Source organism: Elephantulus edwardii, unplaced genomic scaffold (genome assembly GCF_000299155.1).
Source record: "Elephantulus edwardii isolate Elephantulus edwardi_28Jun2011 unplaced genomic scaffold, EleEdw1.0 scaffold00129, whole genome shotgun sequence".
Classification (NCBI taxonomy): Eukaryota; Metazoa; Chordata; class Mammalia; order Macroscelidea; family Macroscelididae; genus Elephantulus; species Elephantulus edwardii.
In genome coordinates, this window is record NW_006399879.1 from 5,167,192 (window position 1) to 5,183,316 (window position 16,125).

The 16,125-nt window shown below is 43.7% G+C and overlaps 1 protein-coding gene across 1 annotated transcript in view; it reads right to left on the reverse strand.

Annotated features, from left to right (window-relative positions):
* Positions 1–16,125, reverse strand: part of POLN (polymerase (DNA directed) nu) — a 296,309-nt gene that overhangs the window by 273,625 nt on the left and 6,559 nt on the right. The gene's annotated exons all lie outside the window — the stretch shown is intronic.

The following is a 16,125-nucleotide window of genomic DNA, read 5'->3' on the forward strand; positions in this document are numbered from 1 at the left end:
ATAGAGCCCCGGCTCTCGGATAATCTGTTCTGCATACAGGTTGAAAAGGTATGGAGACAGGACACATCCCTGACGTACACCCTTCCCAATTTTGAACCATGCAGTGTTGCCCTGTTCTGTTCTGACGACTGCCTCTTGGTCCAAGTATAGGTTTCGCATTAGCATGATTAAATGTTCATTTAATCGTGCTCTCTGTTCTATATAAAAAAAAAATTAAAAAAAGAAAGAAATCAAGACATGTTGCCAAGAAAAAGACTGATAACACAATTACAAAATGAGTAAACTACACAGAAAGAATTTTCATAGAGGAAGCTATTCAGATGGCCAACAGACAAATGAAGAAATACTCAAAATAACTGGCAATAAGAGAAATGCAAATCAAAACCACTAAGAGATACCCTCTCACACCAGTAGCAGTGGTAAAGTTTAACAGGACAGCAAGTAATAAATGTTGGAGAGGATGTGGTGAGATAGGAACTCTTATACATTGTTGGTGGGATTGTAAAATGATACAACCACTCTGGGAGGCAGTTTGGTGCTTCCTCAAAAAGCTGAACATAGAAATTCCATATGATCCAGCTATTCCACTGCTTGGAACATACCCTGAGAGAGACTTGTAAACCAATGTTCATAGCAGCATTATTCACCATCGCAAAAAACATGGAAACAACCCAAATATCCAACCACAGTCGAATGGATTGAGAAATTATGGTACATTCGCATGATGGAATACAATGCAGCACGCAGAAGCAATGTTCTGTAAGTTACTACTTAACTTGGGAGGGACTGGAGAGCATTATGCTAAGTTAACTAACTCAGTCCCCTAAGGACAAATACTTTATCAGACCATTATTGCAGAACATGTATGAGAATCCAAGGGGAGGTAGGGTGGGAGCAGAGGGGTGAGGGTGGGGGGAGGAGACATTAGTCACAGCGTTTCACAATCTGATGTGTTGAGGGAGGTGTGGGTAAAGGAATTGGGAAAGATCTGGGATAAAAAAAACCCAATGTATAAATCAGTATAAAATAATTTAAAAAAAAAAGATATGTTACACTGAGGACATCTGCTGCCAAGATCCTCTCCAAACAAGCAAGCCCTGGCCCTTTCAATTGCTTCCTGTGAATCTGAAATTTGGAAGTGAAGAAGGATGGCAGAAGCAGCAGCAATGTCTTTGATTTGTGGTGTTGGAGGAAAGCACTGAATATTCATGGAGTGCCAAAAGAGTAAATAAGCCTACTGCGGAGGAAGTGTGATGGGGGTGCTCTTTAGAAGCAAGAATGGTGAAACTTCATCTCACATACTTTGGTCATGTTGTCAGGAAGGGCCAGTCCTTAGAAAAGAACATCACGCTAGGAAGGTGGAGGGTCAAAGAGAGGAAGACCCCCTAACAAGGGGGACTGACAGTGTCTATAACATCAGGCTCGAGCATATCCTAGAGCAGGAGGGTGGAACGTGAGAGGGAAAGGCACAGGGTCGTTACGAGTCATAGGCAACTCGATGGTGCCTAACAACAGTAGCTAAGGGGAGACAATCAGTAAAAGAGAGGAAGGCCCGCAATGAGGACTGACACACTGACCGCATGAGCATGGTGAAGCTCGTGAGAATGCGGCAGGGGACAGTAAGTTTCCAGTCTGTTGTTCATAGTGTCACTATGATTCAGAGTGAACTTGAGGGCACCTGATAATAGCTAATAAGCTTGAGTATTTCTTCATGAAACCGTCAGTCACACGAGTGTCTTCTTTTGACAAGTGTCTATTCACGTCCTCTGCCCATTTGATAACTGGCTTGTCTTCTTGTTGCGGTATTAGTGTTTTCTATCCATTTTAAAGATGAGTCCTTTGTCAGATGCGCTAGTGCCAAATGTCTATAACCTCTTTTAAACTCCTTTGGAGAAGACTTTTGGTACACATAAGAACTTCATATTTAGGAGGTGATAATCATTGAGTTTATCCTCTGTGGTTTGTACATTTTTAGTTATTTTTTATATCCTGATGCCAGAGATTTGGGCTTTTAAATCTATCCAACATTTTTTTTATGATCTTTTTGTTTTAGGTCTTTCACTGAGGTCCTTTAGTCATCTTGTATTAGTTTTTATATATGGTGTGAGGTATAAGTCTTGTTTCAATTTTCTACAACAAAGGCTATCTTAACCTCACTTAACAGATTTCATCTTAGTCAGAGGAACAGCTGTACCAACTGATGGATTTCTGGGCTCTCAGTTCGATTTCATTGGTCTATGTACCTGTCAGTTCCAACTGGACAGTACCTAACAATGGCAGATTCAAAACCCTCTACTTCACTTACACGTCAGTCATCTCCTCTGAGGTACCAAAGCCATCCTGAAGCATGTTAGCACCACCTCTTACTCTCTCTTGCATCCCTAAAGTGCTTCCATACTAATAAACAGAGCCCAACCTTAGCTCTCCTCCTTTGATTCAGCCCCCTCAGAATCCAGTCCCAGCATCACTATCCCAAGCCCTGCTGGTACATGCTGCCTAGGTCCTACAGTTCTTTGTGGGTCATTTCCTTTCATCATGTGGAAATTATCAACTTTCTGATTCTCGGCTACAAAACCCACCTTTCCTTATTTCCGTCGTCATAGTAGATCCTGACTCAAAATGTTTTCCTCTACCAGCTATACAACATTAAACATTGTCAGTAGATGGTGCTGGAGGGACACTACAAGAGGAGGTGGCTTGTCCTGCTGGTTTCTAGTATGCCTGCCTTCCACCTGCTCCTGGAGCTGCTGACCAGCCCCAGAGGGTTTAAGAAGCACCCCTACAGGGGCTTCCCAGACAGATTGCAGTCTCTTCAGCCAGCTTCCCAGCTAATTTCAGTAGATCCTCACTGGCAACATCCTCCTGAGTTCCACAGCCTGCCATACCCCATGGTTGGCTGCTGTCTACGAGCCTTTGTGTTCAACCACTCAGTAAACTTCCCTACCATGCAGTGGGCTACAGCCACGTCCTCTTCCAGGAAGTCAGGATCTCAGCTGTGGTGGGGTGCCTCTCCCATTTTACCCCTTTTTTCTGTACTCTAAGGACATACTACAAACTCTTATGTGTTGGACTGATAACTAAAGGTTAACAGTTCGAAACTTCTGTGGAAGAAAGATGGTGCAGCCTCCTCCCATAAAGATTTCCAGCCTCTGATACCTGAGACAGGCCCACCAGAGGCTGACATTCATTTGAGGGCAGTGGTTTGGATTTGAGGTTTCTGTTTGGCATGAGCCCTCAGGTGGTCGCTACTACCTCTACCTGTAATTCCTGTGTTCTAGTCTTTGGTGGCAAATCCCGTTACTGAGTCATTTTTTTCTATGAAGCTTTCCCTGTTCAGATTACAATATGCTTGTGTCATGATCTCTAGTACGTGCGTTTCACTGGTATGATGTGCAGCAAGTGCACGAGTCAGTTCCACTGGAAGCAGCGCAGGTCTGTTTCAGAACCAGACTCTGGCTCGTACTCGCCCTTAGTAAGTACAGGACTTCTTTCTTTAAAAAAAGAGAGTTTTGTTTTCATGGTGATTTTAACGAGATGCAGTCATTCTTGACCAGGACATACTGTGACCCTATGACCAGCTGAGAAATTAGGTGGCAGATGGTGAGGGACCACGAGGCAGTAGTCTCTGCAGCATGCTCCTGCAGGGCGTGTGCACACACCTGCGAGAGGAGCATGCTACTCCTGCACGGCCAGAACAATAAGGCGTTTCTGGGGAGGCCAGATCTGAATGCCGTCAGCTCAGGTGTTGTCATCCCGTACCTCAGGCGGTGGTCCTTTCTGATCAAGGCCCTGATCTTGAGGAAGCAGATCTGCCAGGGCTGAGGTTTGACTCTTTTTTTACAGCTCTGCCATCTTTAGGATTAAGTCCTGGTCCAGTGGCTGCAGCTAACTGCTCTGCTTATAGGCTGTCATAGAAACCCTCTGGTTTTTATATTTTAATTGCATAAGTAATTATTCTTAGCCTTTTTCTGTGTTCAAAGACCTAGTGGCCCCACCAGTAGCCACTGAACCCTGTTGTCTCGCAATGCCCTGTACTTGTGAACACTCAGGACACTGTCTCAGCAGCTCAGCTGCTCTGTGCCAGGCCAGTCCACCTCTGGTGAAAGTTTTAGCTGCAATGCTGCCACCTGCCAGAGATCAGCAGTATTCCACTTCCAACCTGTGATGAAGTCATCATTGCCACCCTAGCTGAGGGTGATGCAACTGCAAACACCAAATCTTCTTTCTCAGACTACTCAAACACCATACCATAGCAGGAGAGGGTGCCAGGGCATCACTCAAGAGATTTAAATGCAGAAGATGTGCTCTTAGGATCTCAAAAGAGTGGGCTGTGGAGGAAGCTGAAATGACATGTGCTTGCAACAAATGTTGCAGTCAACTTCATTGGAAGAAAAGGAGATCTGGCTGGCACGGCACAGCCTCACAATTGCACGTGTACACACATGCAAGCTACAATTATAAGCAAAGAAAAGAGACAAAAATATCAGATACATGCTTAGCTATGAGCATGAGTTAGCACAAAAAAGGAGAGTTCAATAAACAGAAAAGAAAACAAGAATATATGGATTGCTTGCTGCTCTCTGCATCTGTCTTTGTACCAATCCAGAATGGAAGTTTCACTGAGCAATCTCATCCTCACCCTGGTGGGCGGGGAGATAGTCACTAAGCAAGTCATGTAAGCAGAAATCACTTTGTCCTTCCAGGGCAGTTTGCAGGAAGTGCTGGAATCCAAACTGGTTTTTATCAAACTATTTCCTTGAGACTAGCAATGTACACTCCCTACCATTGAGCTGACCCCAGTCCTCATCAGTTACGCTACAGAACAGGGCAGAACTGCCTGATGGGGTTTGCCAAGGCTGTAAGTCTCTACAGATGCAGACAGCCTCATCTTTCTACTTCAGAGCAGCTGGGGGCTCAAACTGGAGACCATTTAGACAGCAGCTGAGCCCCTGAATCATTTCGTCACCAGGGCTTCTTCTAATGTCCTCATGGTTCAAAATCAGGAAAGAAGTGCATCAGGGGTATGTCCTGTCGCCAAACCTTTTCAATCTAAATGCAGAAGCGATCATTCGGGAGACTGGGCTTTATGAGGAGGAATGTAGCATCAGGTTTGGAGGAAGACTCATCAACAACCCACGTTATGCAGATGATCCAACTTTGCTTGCCAAAAATGAAGAAGACCTGAAGTTTTTCCTACAGAAGATCAAGGAGTAGAATCTTCAATATGAACTGAAGTGTAACATTAAGAAGACAAAAATTCTCACCACTGGGCAAATTGGCATCACCATGACAGAGAAGACATCACGCTTGTTAACAATTTCAGCTCAATCAGCTCCACAATCAATCCTCACGGCACCAGCAGTCAGGAAAAGATGAACTGCATTGGAGAAGTCTGTGATCAGGGACCTCTTCAAAGTGCTAAAGAGTAATGATGTCAGTATAGTGACAAAGGCACATTTGATCCAGGCCATGGTCATCACAATTACTTGCTATGCATCAGAAAGCTGGACAATGACTTACAATGACAGTAGAAGGATCAATGCCTTTGAATTGTGGTGCTGGAGAAGAGTATCAAATATAACATGGACTGCCAAGAAAACAAACAAGTCTGTCTCAGAGAGGGTGAAATCAAGTTTATCCTTGGAGGCAAGAATTTTGAAGCTCCATCTCACATGATTTGGGTACATGGCCAGGAGGGACCAGTACTCGGAAAAAGACATCATGCTTGGAATGCTTGGAGGGACAGCAAAGGACAGGAAGATTCTGAATGAGATGGACTGACACAGTAACTTGGGCAATGGGATTAGGTGTGTCAGTCAGTGAGACTGGCTCAGGATAGGGCAGGGTTCCTAGCTATTGTACATAGAGTAGCTATGGCAAGTGACTAAATGACACACATCAAAGTAAAAAATCAAACCTACTGTTAAGTCAATTCCAACTCACACAGACTCTCCATCAGGTTTCCATGACTATAAATCTTAACGGGAAGAGAATGCCTTCTTTTCCCCCCAAAGATTAGCGGTTAAGTTCAAACGGCTGATGTTTTGGTTAATAACTCAACAAGTCACCTCCAATGTCAGCAGGGCTTCTATTTCTCACGTACCATCAAAGGAAGACTGTAACATCTACTCTGACTCAAAGTGAACTTTCATCAGATTTGCCAGACATGTTTTGTACTAGGTCTCTGGGGCTCCCCAATGTTGTTGTTAGATGCTGACATGTCAGCTCCTACTCAACAGAGCATGCCCTACTCAATCCTGCACTGTCCTCACAATCAACGCTGCAGGTAAGCCCACTGCTCATCTCATTGAGCCTTCCTCTCCTTCAATGAACCTCTACTTTTCCAAGCACACTGTTCTTCTCCAGGAGGCAGACCTTTCTGATAATGTGCCCCAAGTAGGTGAGGTGGTGAGGTACAGGCGCACCACTCTGGCTTTGACGGAGCACTCTGGTTACATTTACAGGTTGTTAGGTGCCAAATAAACTACAACTCGTCGTGGTCAGCCCATCACACCATCTGGTGTTCAAGTCTACTGTGTCAAACCATCTCGTGGGCGGTCTTACTCTCTTTGGCTGACCTTTCTCAGCTTGATGTCTCTCTCCAAGGACTGGTTCCTCCTAAAAATATTTCCAAAGTGGGACCAAGTTTTACCATCCTTGCCTCTAAGCAGGTTTGTTCGTTCTTATGGAAGTCCATGGGATATTCAATACTCTTCACCAACACAGTAACTCAAAGGCATTGATTCTTCTAACATCTTTATTCAGCATTCAACTTACAGATACAAAGGCAGCAAATGAAAATACTATTGTTTGGATCAGATGCACCTTGGTAAACTAACATCTCTGCTCTCTGGAACTTTGGATAGATCCTTGACAGGAGTCACAAAAATTCAAACTCACTGCCATCAAGTTGGAATGGACTCACAGCTGACTCCTCACTGGGTACCTGAGGCTGTAAATCTTAATTGGAGGCGCTTTCTTTCTCCTGAGGAGCTACTGAGGGATGTGGGCCACCAGAAATGTGGCCTTTGAGTTAGCAGCACAAGCCCTACAGGCTACACTAACACGACTAGAGAGTAATTAATATTTCTAGTTGCCTACATTCTGAATTCACTTCATCTAGACTTTGAATGATGATTAAAGCACCTCAGAACTTTGGATACTGTACCTTCCACTATTTGGCCAGCCACATGAGTCAATCTGTGCATCAGGTTAATTCTGTTTGGTCCCTTCTATCTATGTAGCTCTATCAACAATTCTATCAGCTACATGTAGAAGATAATATAGCTGTCATTATTTTGTACATGTAGCTGACAGAACTGTTTATCTTTAGGAATTTATACACAGGAAAATTTGCTTTTCTAGGATGTGCAAGCATATTCTTAAGATATGACTTTTATAAGATCCATCTAACATCAGCTACAATATCCCTAGTACCACAACCCCTTCTAAACCCAGCCTGGACTTCCGGCAGTTCTCTGCTGATGTGCTGTTCCAGTCATTTTTGGATAATCTTCAGTAGAATCTTGCTTGCATGTGAAATCAATGATATTGTTCTGTAGTTTCCGGAGGTTATGTAGTAGAGCACAAATAGCAAAGCAGAGGCTGAGGCCAAATGTTGTCAGAGAAGCCCAGGAAGTAGTTTTCATCATCAGTGTTGTAGACAGCAAAGAGGAGAGCTGAGCTCACTGCAGTGATGGTGCATAGAAAACACCAAAGGGATATAAACTGAAGACGAAAAGCAGTCAGAAGACAGTTATGGATTGAATTGTGATACTCTGCAAATCAAGATGATCCAACAGACTGATAATGTGGACATAATCAAACGGCATCATTAACATCACATACATCAAAACCTAGCTGAAGATGATCTTAAAATGGCTAGAACAGTATATTAAGAAAACTTTCAGAAATTCAAGCTGGATTTAGAAGAGTCTGTAGTATGAGGAATATCACTGTAGTAAGAATATCACTAAGGAAGGTGGATCTTGGCTGAAAGCAGAGAACAGTAGAGAGATGTTTACTAGTATTTTATTGCCTACACAATAGCACTTCCCTGTGTGGATCGTAATAAATTATAGGTAACACTGAGAAGATAGGGAGCCTCACAATACTTACATGTGCTTTGGTGGCTTAGTCCACCTACAGAAAGCTGAACTGCTGGTCAAAAGGACATGCCTCTCTAGCGGTTCAAATCCACCAACTTCTCAGCTGGAGAAATATGGGCAATCTTTTCCCATGCAATTTACCACTTCTAAAAAAATTTGTTGGGGAAAAAAATCTGTTGGAGGATCAGCTATGAGTCATTTCTGACTTGACAGCACTGAAGACTGAGGGTGAGATTTTAGCTGTCAAAGGTAATTCTAGTGAGGACTCGGAAGTCAGTGAGGCGTCACTGAACATCTCGATTATCTCAGGGAATTCACAGAGTGCCAGCAACAGAATACTGCTAGACTATGGAGATGCGAGAAATGTGCACAGTAAAACCATTCTGTGAGGCTTACCGGGAAATTATTAACATGTGATTAAATAATGGAGGAAGGGTGTATAGTGGCAAAGAAACTGCCTGAATTATGTTCAAATGTCAGCTGAAAGGTAGAACTCATAAGTGGTGAACATGGACATCTAGCTGAGATATTAAACAAGATCTGAAACAAGGCCTGTGGCTTCTCCTTACTGTTTATACTTAAATGTAAGAGGAAAGTGATGGACTTCACAAAAAGCCAATTTTAATGTATAAACTAAGAACATGTATCCTAGGGTTTTCACGAGGATGTGGACTACAGTCACATGTTAAAGAAATTAAGTCTGTGTCAGTGGATCTAGCCAACAAAACAAAACAAAAAGGAGGTAGAGAAAGAACAAAAGGCAAGCACATCCCTGACCAAGGGAATTCAGGAAGAGAAAACGGGTTAGAGGAGCTACTTCTCTTACCCACCCAGAAAAGCAGCAGCCCATGAGCAGCTGAGAGTCAGGGGAACTGTTGTAGGAGCCCAGGAGGCAAAGCTACCTCAGTCTCAACAGGTGAGAGCACAGCCTCTTCCCTTTCAAGGAATCAGATCTTCACTAAAGTGGTGCTGACATGTGGGTCTGCACAAGACACAGGGCTGCTGTGCACAAGGGGTCGGAAAACAAAGCCAACAGGAGGGAAGAAGGTGGATTGCCACACAGACCACGAAAAGAAGGCAACCAAGAGCCCAGGTCTGAATGACTGAAGTTTATACGTTCATTAACTCATCACAAATACTTTTTTTTTAATAAACACAAAAGACATTTTCACACAGGGACCTCACCTGACAGGACCATATAGGAATCAGATTGACTCTCTGTGGAAGATAAGTCTTGCAGAAGGTACCATCAGAGTGGTCCTTGGAGCCAAAGATAAGGAAGCTTCATCTCACATACTTTGGGCATACTGCTAGTGGAGGTTATTGCTTGGAAAGGTGGAGGACAGTGAAGAAAAGACTATCAAGCCGGTGGCTTGACACAGTGACTATGGCAATGGGCTAGAGCATGTCAGATTGTGAGAACGGCACAGGACAAAAGAGAGTTCAGATCTGCTGTTCATAAGGCCCTTCACTTAGAGTTGTACTTACTTCAATGGCACCTAACAAAAACCTATCTGTGGGGAAAAATGGTTGGAATTCAATATTAGCAATCAATACCAGGCCAAGTGCTGATTGTGGAACAATTAATTACTCAATGCAAGTTCACACTGAAACTGAAGAAAATGAAAACAAGTCTGTAAGGACCAAAATATGACCTCGCATCTATCCCACCTGTATTTAAAATCATCTCCAGAACAGATTTAAGGCACTGAACACTAAGGAGCAAATGCTGCTGTTATGTGCTGTCAACTTGCTTGTGACTTACCGCAACCCTATGTACTAAGCCCGCAACCGTGCTCTACTCTTTGCTAACCTTATTGTCTCTGACATATCCATCCACCCTCATTACCCCAGGGTCTTCCTCTCCTGTGCTGTCCCTCCACCCTCCCAAGCACGGCGTCCCTCTCCAAGTGCTGGTCCCTCCTTGTAACTGCCCAAAATATGTCAGATGGAGGTTCAGAATCCTTGCCTCCAAGGAGCATTCCGGCTTCACCTTCTCCAGGACAAACCAGTTTGTTCTCCTAGCAGTCCACGGTATATTCAATACTCTTCTCCAGCACCACAGCTCAAAGGCATCAATTCTCCTTCTATCCTCCCTTGTCATTGTCCAGCCAAGGTAGCAGGTGCTACCCTAATGGGCTTCCACCCACCTCGGCATCCTGGCCAACACCCAGAGTCAGGAGGGCAAGGCCATTGCCCACCTGGCCTCAGAGAACAGGATTCTTTTCAAAACCTGAGAGGGAATGTAAATGGTTTTCACAGGTTTTAGACTTGCTGGGTGTCCATTACTCCTTCTTTCCCTCCAACTTCTCCCATTTAATGGAAGCATCTCCTTTACGCCTACAGTGCCACGACCATACAGTGGAAATCAGGGACTTGTAGTCCAGGTTTCACAGGCTCACAGAGGAAGAACAATTTTGTTCTTTGTCGTTGTTGTGTACTATCAAGTTGGAACCAACCCACAGCTGACCCTCCAGGAGGTTTTCATGGGCAGTTAATCACAGGGGAGGAAACTATCCATCATTCTTCCACGGAGCAGCTGCTGGATTCGTATCATTTACCTTTGGGATTGCAGCACACCTCCTTACCACTAGGCCTCCAAAGTCTGGACTTGGAGTTGACTGAAAACTTTGGGATTATGGAAGAGCGTGAATGAGTTTTGTATCTTGCAAGCACGTGAAATATGTCTACAAAACTAAGCTGTAAATCCTAACCACCACACTTGTGGTTATAATCTAATTTGGGAATTCACTGTCTTATTAATGAGGCAGGATCAGTGGAGGGTGTATCTTTACTCAGTCTCGTCTGAGATATAAAAGAGACTAAACAAGCAAGAAGTAGAGATGGAGAAGAAAGATGGCAAGCTGTAGAGTTTCAGAATATTTCCTAGGAGCAGAAGTTCAGAAGAACCAAAAACCTTCCCCTAGAGCCTATAGAGAAAGCTTTCTCCTAGAAAGGGCACCTTAAACTTGGACTTCTGGCCTCCTAAACCATATCTGTTTACTAATGCTCAGGTTACAGTGTGTCAAGCCATCTGGTGAGGGTCTTAATCTGACTCTCCACCTTTCCCAGCATGATTTCTTTTTCCAAGGAAGGGTCACTCCTGACAACATCCTCAAAACATGTGAGAAAAAGCTTCACCATCTGTGCCTGGAAGGAGCAGCCTGGGTGCTCTGTCTCCAAGGCAGACTTGTTCTTTTGGAAGTCTATGGGATATTTCCTATTCTCCTCCAGTACCACAACTCAAAGACATCAATTCTTCTTCTGTCTTCCTTACTCATTATCCAACTTCCAGACACACAGGACATGAATGGAAAGGTCCTGGCTTGGCTCAGGTGCACCTTGGTCTTTAAACTGACATTCTCGTTCTTGAGCACACAGGAGAGGTCCTTGCTCTAGGGTTAGGGGAGGGTCTTAACAAGACACTCTGTCACAACGGCTGTAGTAGTGGATGAGGCGGTGTGCCATTCTGCTGAACACAGGGCTGCTGCTGGTGGTATGTACCCTGAAGTCGGAACTAACTCATAGCTGACCCTCCAGCAGCCTTTCAGAGGCAGTCAACGTCGCAGGACAAGACTGTGCATCTCTCCCACAGAGCAGCTGGTGGATTTGAACTGTATGCCTTTGGGTTGGCTGCATAACTCATTGCCACTAAGCCTCCAGAACTTTCTAAGTCGGGCTGCAATTAATAAAACTAAATAGTACCTAACAAAACCAAACTCATTTATTTGTGGTATCTTTGGTATATCAACACTGCTGTTGTCATCAAGTCGACTAGGACTCATGGTAACAGGTAAGCAACAGAAGTAATGCAAACGGACAGACGAGTGGTGGATAGTAACACTACTTAATTAACTTAACCAACAAAAAACTCCAAGTGGTAATGAATGAGAGCCTGAATAAGAGAAGTGGCAGTGGAAACAAATTCAAACCTCTGCAATTAATTAGCTTAACACGAAGTTTTCTATTTATGTGGCAGAAAGAAAAGTTCAGCCCGTTTACGCATGGACTGCTGGCAGGTTTTCAGATGCCACGGAGACCCTACGAACAACAGATCAAAACCCTGTCCTACCAGAACCATGCTCATGATCTGATACACTGAAGCCCAATGTTACAGGCACTGTGTTGATTTTTGTTTACGGTTTTCCTCTTTTGCTAACCTTCCACCTTTCCCAGTGTGATGCCCTTTCTCAAGGACTGGCCCCTTCTGACAGCATGCCCAGAGTATGTGAGATGGCATTTCACCATCCTGCCCTCCAGAGAGCACTCTGGCTACAGACTTGTCTGTTCTTTTGGCAGTTCATAGGATATTCAGCATTCTTCTCCAACACTACGGCTCAAAGGCACTGAGGAAGTAATTGAAAAGACTTAGGCTAGGATCAAGTGTATCTCACGTCTTTAAACAGACACCTTTACTCTTTAGCACTTTAGGGTGATCCTTAAGAGCAGATTGGGAAAATAACACTGATTTGAACATAAAAACCACAAAGATCCATTGTGTCATTTAGTTTTTTGTATCTGTGCATGAAATACCAGATTTCCAGTAGGTTTCCAGGTGCTGTCAAGTCAACTATGACTCATATTGACTCAAAGAACAAAGGATGTGAACCTTGCCCTATCCTGTGCCGTCTTCTTGAACTCTGTTACACTTGCGTCCTGGGTTCTGGTCACTAAATCAATCTCTATGAGGGACTTCCCTTCTAACAACACGCCCAAAGGTTTCACTCTCCTTGCCTCTAAAGAGAACCCGGGTTGCACCTTCCCCAAGACGTATTTGTCTTTCGTTTGGAAGTCCATGGGACATTCTGCATTCTTCTCCAACACCACAACTTGAAGGCATTAATACTTTTCTATCTTATTCACTGTCCAACTTTCAGTTGTTGTTGTTGTTAGGTGCTGTTGGGTTGAGCACGAATCATAGCGACCCTATGAAGAAAAGATCTGAACTCTGTTCTATCATCTACCATCATTGTACTTCCTAACAGACAAGAGCCCACTGCAGCAGTCACCACGTCAATCCATCTGGTTGAGGGTCTTCCTCTTCTTCACCGACCCTCCACCCTACTCAACATCAAGTCCTTCTCCAAGGAATAGCACCTCCTAGCAATATGCCCAAAGTATATGAGGGGGAGTCTCATCATTTTTGCCTCCAAAAAAGCACTCCGGTTGTACCCTGTCCAAGACATATCTGTTCGTTCTCTTGGCCGTCCATGGGATGTTCAGTGCTCTTCTCCAACACCACAGCTCAAAGGCATCAATTCTTTTCCTGTCATCCTTATTCACTGTCCAGCTCTCAGATGCACAGCTAGTAGTCAGAAAGACCATGGCCTGAATCAGACACACCTTAGGACTCAAAATGACATCATTACTCCTCAATAATTTGGAAAGGTCCCCAACTGCAGATTTTCCCAGTGCAATGCAACTCCTTACTTCCTGCCTGCTGGCACCAAGGGTGTCAACTGTGGATCCAAGCAAGATGAAGCCGTTGATAGTTTCAATCTCTTCTCCATCTATCATAAAGATGTCTACTGGCCTAGTGGCAAGAATTCTTGTTTTCTTGACATTGAGAAGCAATCCATACTAAAGGCTGCATTCCTTGATCTTCTGCAACAAGTGCCTTCAAGTCCTCCTCACTTTTAGCAAGCAGAGTGATAGATATGAAACAGGGTACTGATAAGTCTCTCTTTGATGTTGATGCCACATTCCAAAGCAGTCCAATTTCTCTCATAATTTCACCAGCACACCGACTAAATAGATATGGAGAAAGAATACAACCCTGACACACTCCCTTCTAAATTTTAAATGATGTGAACAGAGGAAGGAAACACTGCATCATTCAAAAATGGACAGGGTTTAGGTCAGGGATGTGTCCTATCTTCATACCTTTTCAATCCAAATGCAGAGCAGATTATCCAGAAGGCTGAGTTCCATGAGGAGAAACGTGGCATCAAGATTGGAGGAAGAATCATCAACAATCTGGCTTATGCAGATGACACAATCCTGCTTGCTGAAACTGAGGAGGACTTGAAGTGCTTGCTGCAGTAGCCTTCTGTATGGACTGAAGTTGAACATCAAGAAAATAGATATTCTCACCACTGGGCAGATGGGCAGCATCATGACAGATGGTGAAGAGATTGAGATTGTTAACAGCTTTAGTTTCCTTAGCTCCACAATCAACAATCTTGGCACCAGCAGCCAGGAAATTAAAAGATGAATTGCACTGGGAAAGTCTACTGTCAGAGACCTCTCCAAAGTAATGAAGAGCTATGAGGTCAGTCTGGAGACTAAGGTGCGCCTGATCCATGTGAGAATCTTGTAAAGCATCAGAAAGCTGGACAATGACTACTGATGATAGAAGAATTGATACCTTTGAGTGGTGGTGCTGGAGAAGAGTACTGATATACCATGGACTGCTAGAACAAACAGGTTCATCCTAGAAAAGGTGAGACCAAGCTGCTCCTTGGAGGCAAGGATTCTGAAGCTTATTCTGACATACTTTGGGCATGTTGCAAAGAGTGACCAGTCTTTGGAGAGGGACATCATGCTTGGGGAGGGTGGAGGAACAGCAAAAGAGAGGAAGACCCTCGATGAGATGGATTGATTGACTGGGAAAGGGGGTAGGTGTGTCAGAGACAATAAAATTGGCACAGGATAGAGCAGGGTTTCGGGTTGTACACAGGGCCGTTATGAGTCGCAGGCAACTCGACAGCATGTAACAACAAGTGTTCCCTTGCTGTTTGCACAACAGCTTACTGATCTAGGTACAAGTTTCACCTGAGCACAATTAAGTGCTCTGGGATTCCCATTCTTCTCAATGTCAGCCATAATTTGTTACTATCCACACAGGCAAATGCCTTTGTACAGTCAATAAAGCATAAATAGACATTCTTCTGGTATTCCTTACTTTCAGCCAGGATACATCTGAAATCAGCAATGCTATCCCTGGTGCCACGGCCTCTTCTAAACCCTGCTTGAACTTCTGGCAGTTCCCTATCTCTGTAATGTTCCAGCCATTTTTTGAATGGTCTTCAGTAGTATCTTGCTTCCATGTGATATTAATGATATGTTCAACAGTTTCTGCCTTCTACTGGATCACCTTTCTTGGGAATGGGAACAAATATAGACCGCTTCCAATCCATTGGCCAGACAGCTGTCCTTCAAATTTTCTGGCATAGACTGGTGAGCACATCCAGGGCTGCATATGTTAATTGAAAAAAAGTCAATTCATATCCCATCAATTCCTGGGGCCTTCTCTTTTACCAATGTCTTCAATGCCGCTTCTACCTCCTCCTCCTTTACCAGTGGCTCCTGCTCATATGGTACTTCCTGAAATTTTTCAGTGTTAGCCACTTTTCTTTGGTACAGTGAATCTGTGTATTCCCTCCATCTTCTTTTGATGCCTTCTGCATCATGCAATATGTTGCCCATTAGCATCTTTTAATATTGTGACTTGAGGCTTCAATTTGACTTTCAATATTTATCTCAGCTTGAAAAATGCAGAATGAGTTCTTCCCCTTTTATTCTCCAATTCCAGTTCTCGGCATATTCCATAATACTTTGCTTTGTATTCTTGAGCTGCCCTTTGAAATCTTCTGTTCAGCTCTTTTACTCTAGACCTATTATTCTCAAGGAATAGTTTCGGGTTCCAACTGGTGGAAAGGTTAAAGAGGTCACAGATGATGCAAGTTCACTGTCTTCTAGTCTAGTTTGGAAATGCCACACACTACCTGAATTTATATTTCAGAGACAAGAACTTAGCCATGCGCTTACATCTAACCGCAATGACCCTGACAGGAAGAATGGATTCTGCTGTGGTCAAGTAATCATCTCATCTCTGCCAAAAAGGTCATTGGAGCAATATTAAATGCTTGTTGATTAGGAAATGGTTACCATAAAAGTCAAGGTAATGGTTATCTTTCAATGAGGAAAGGGTGGTAACTAAAAGGAATTTGAGTCACTTTCATTACATGGATGTTCTAATTATATTTATTCATGAAATTATTCTTGAGTTTTTGGT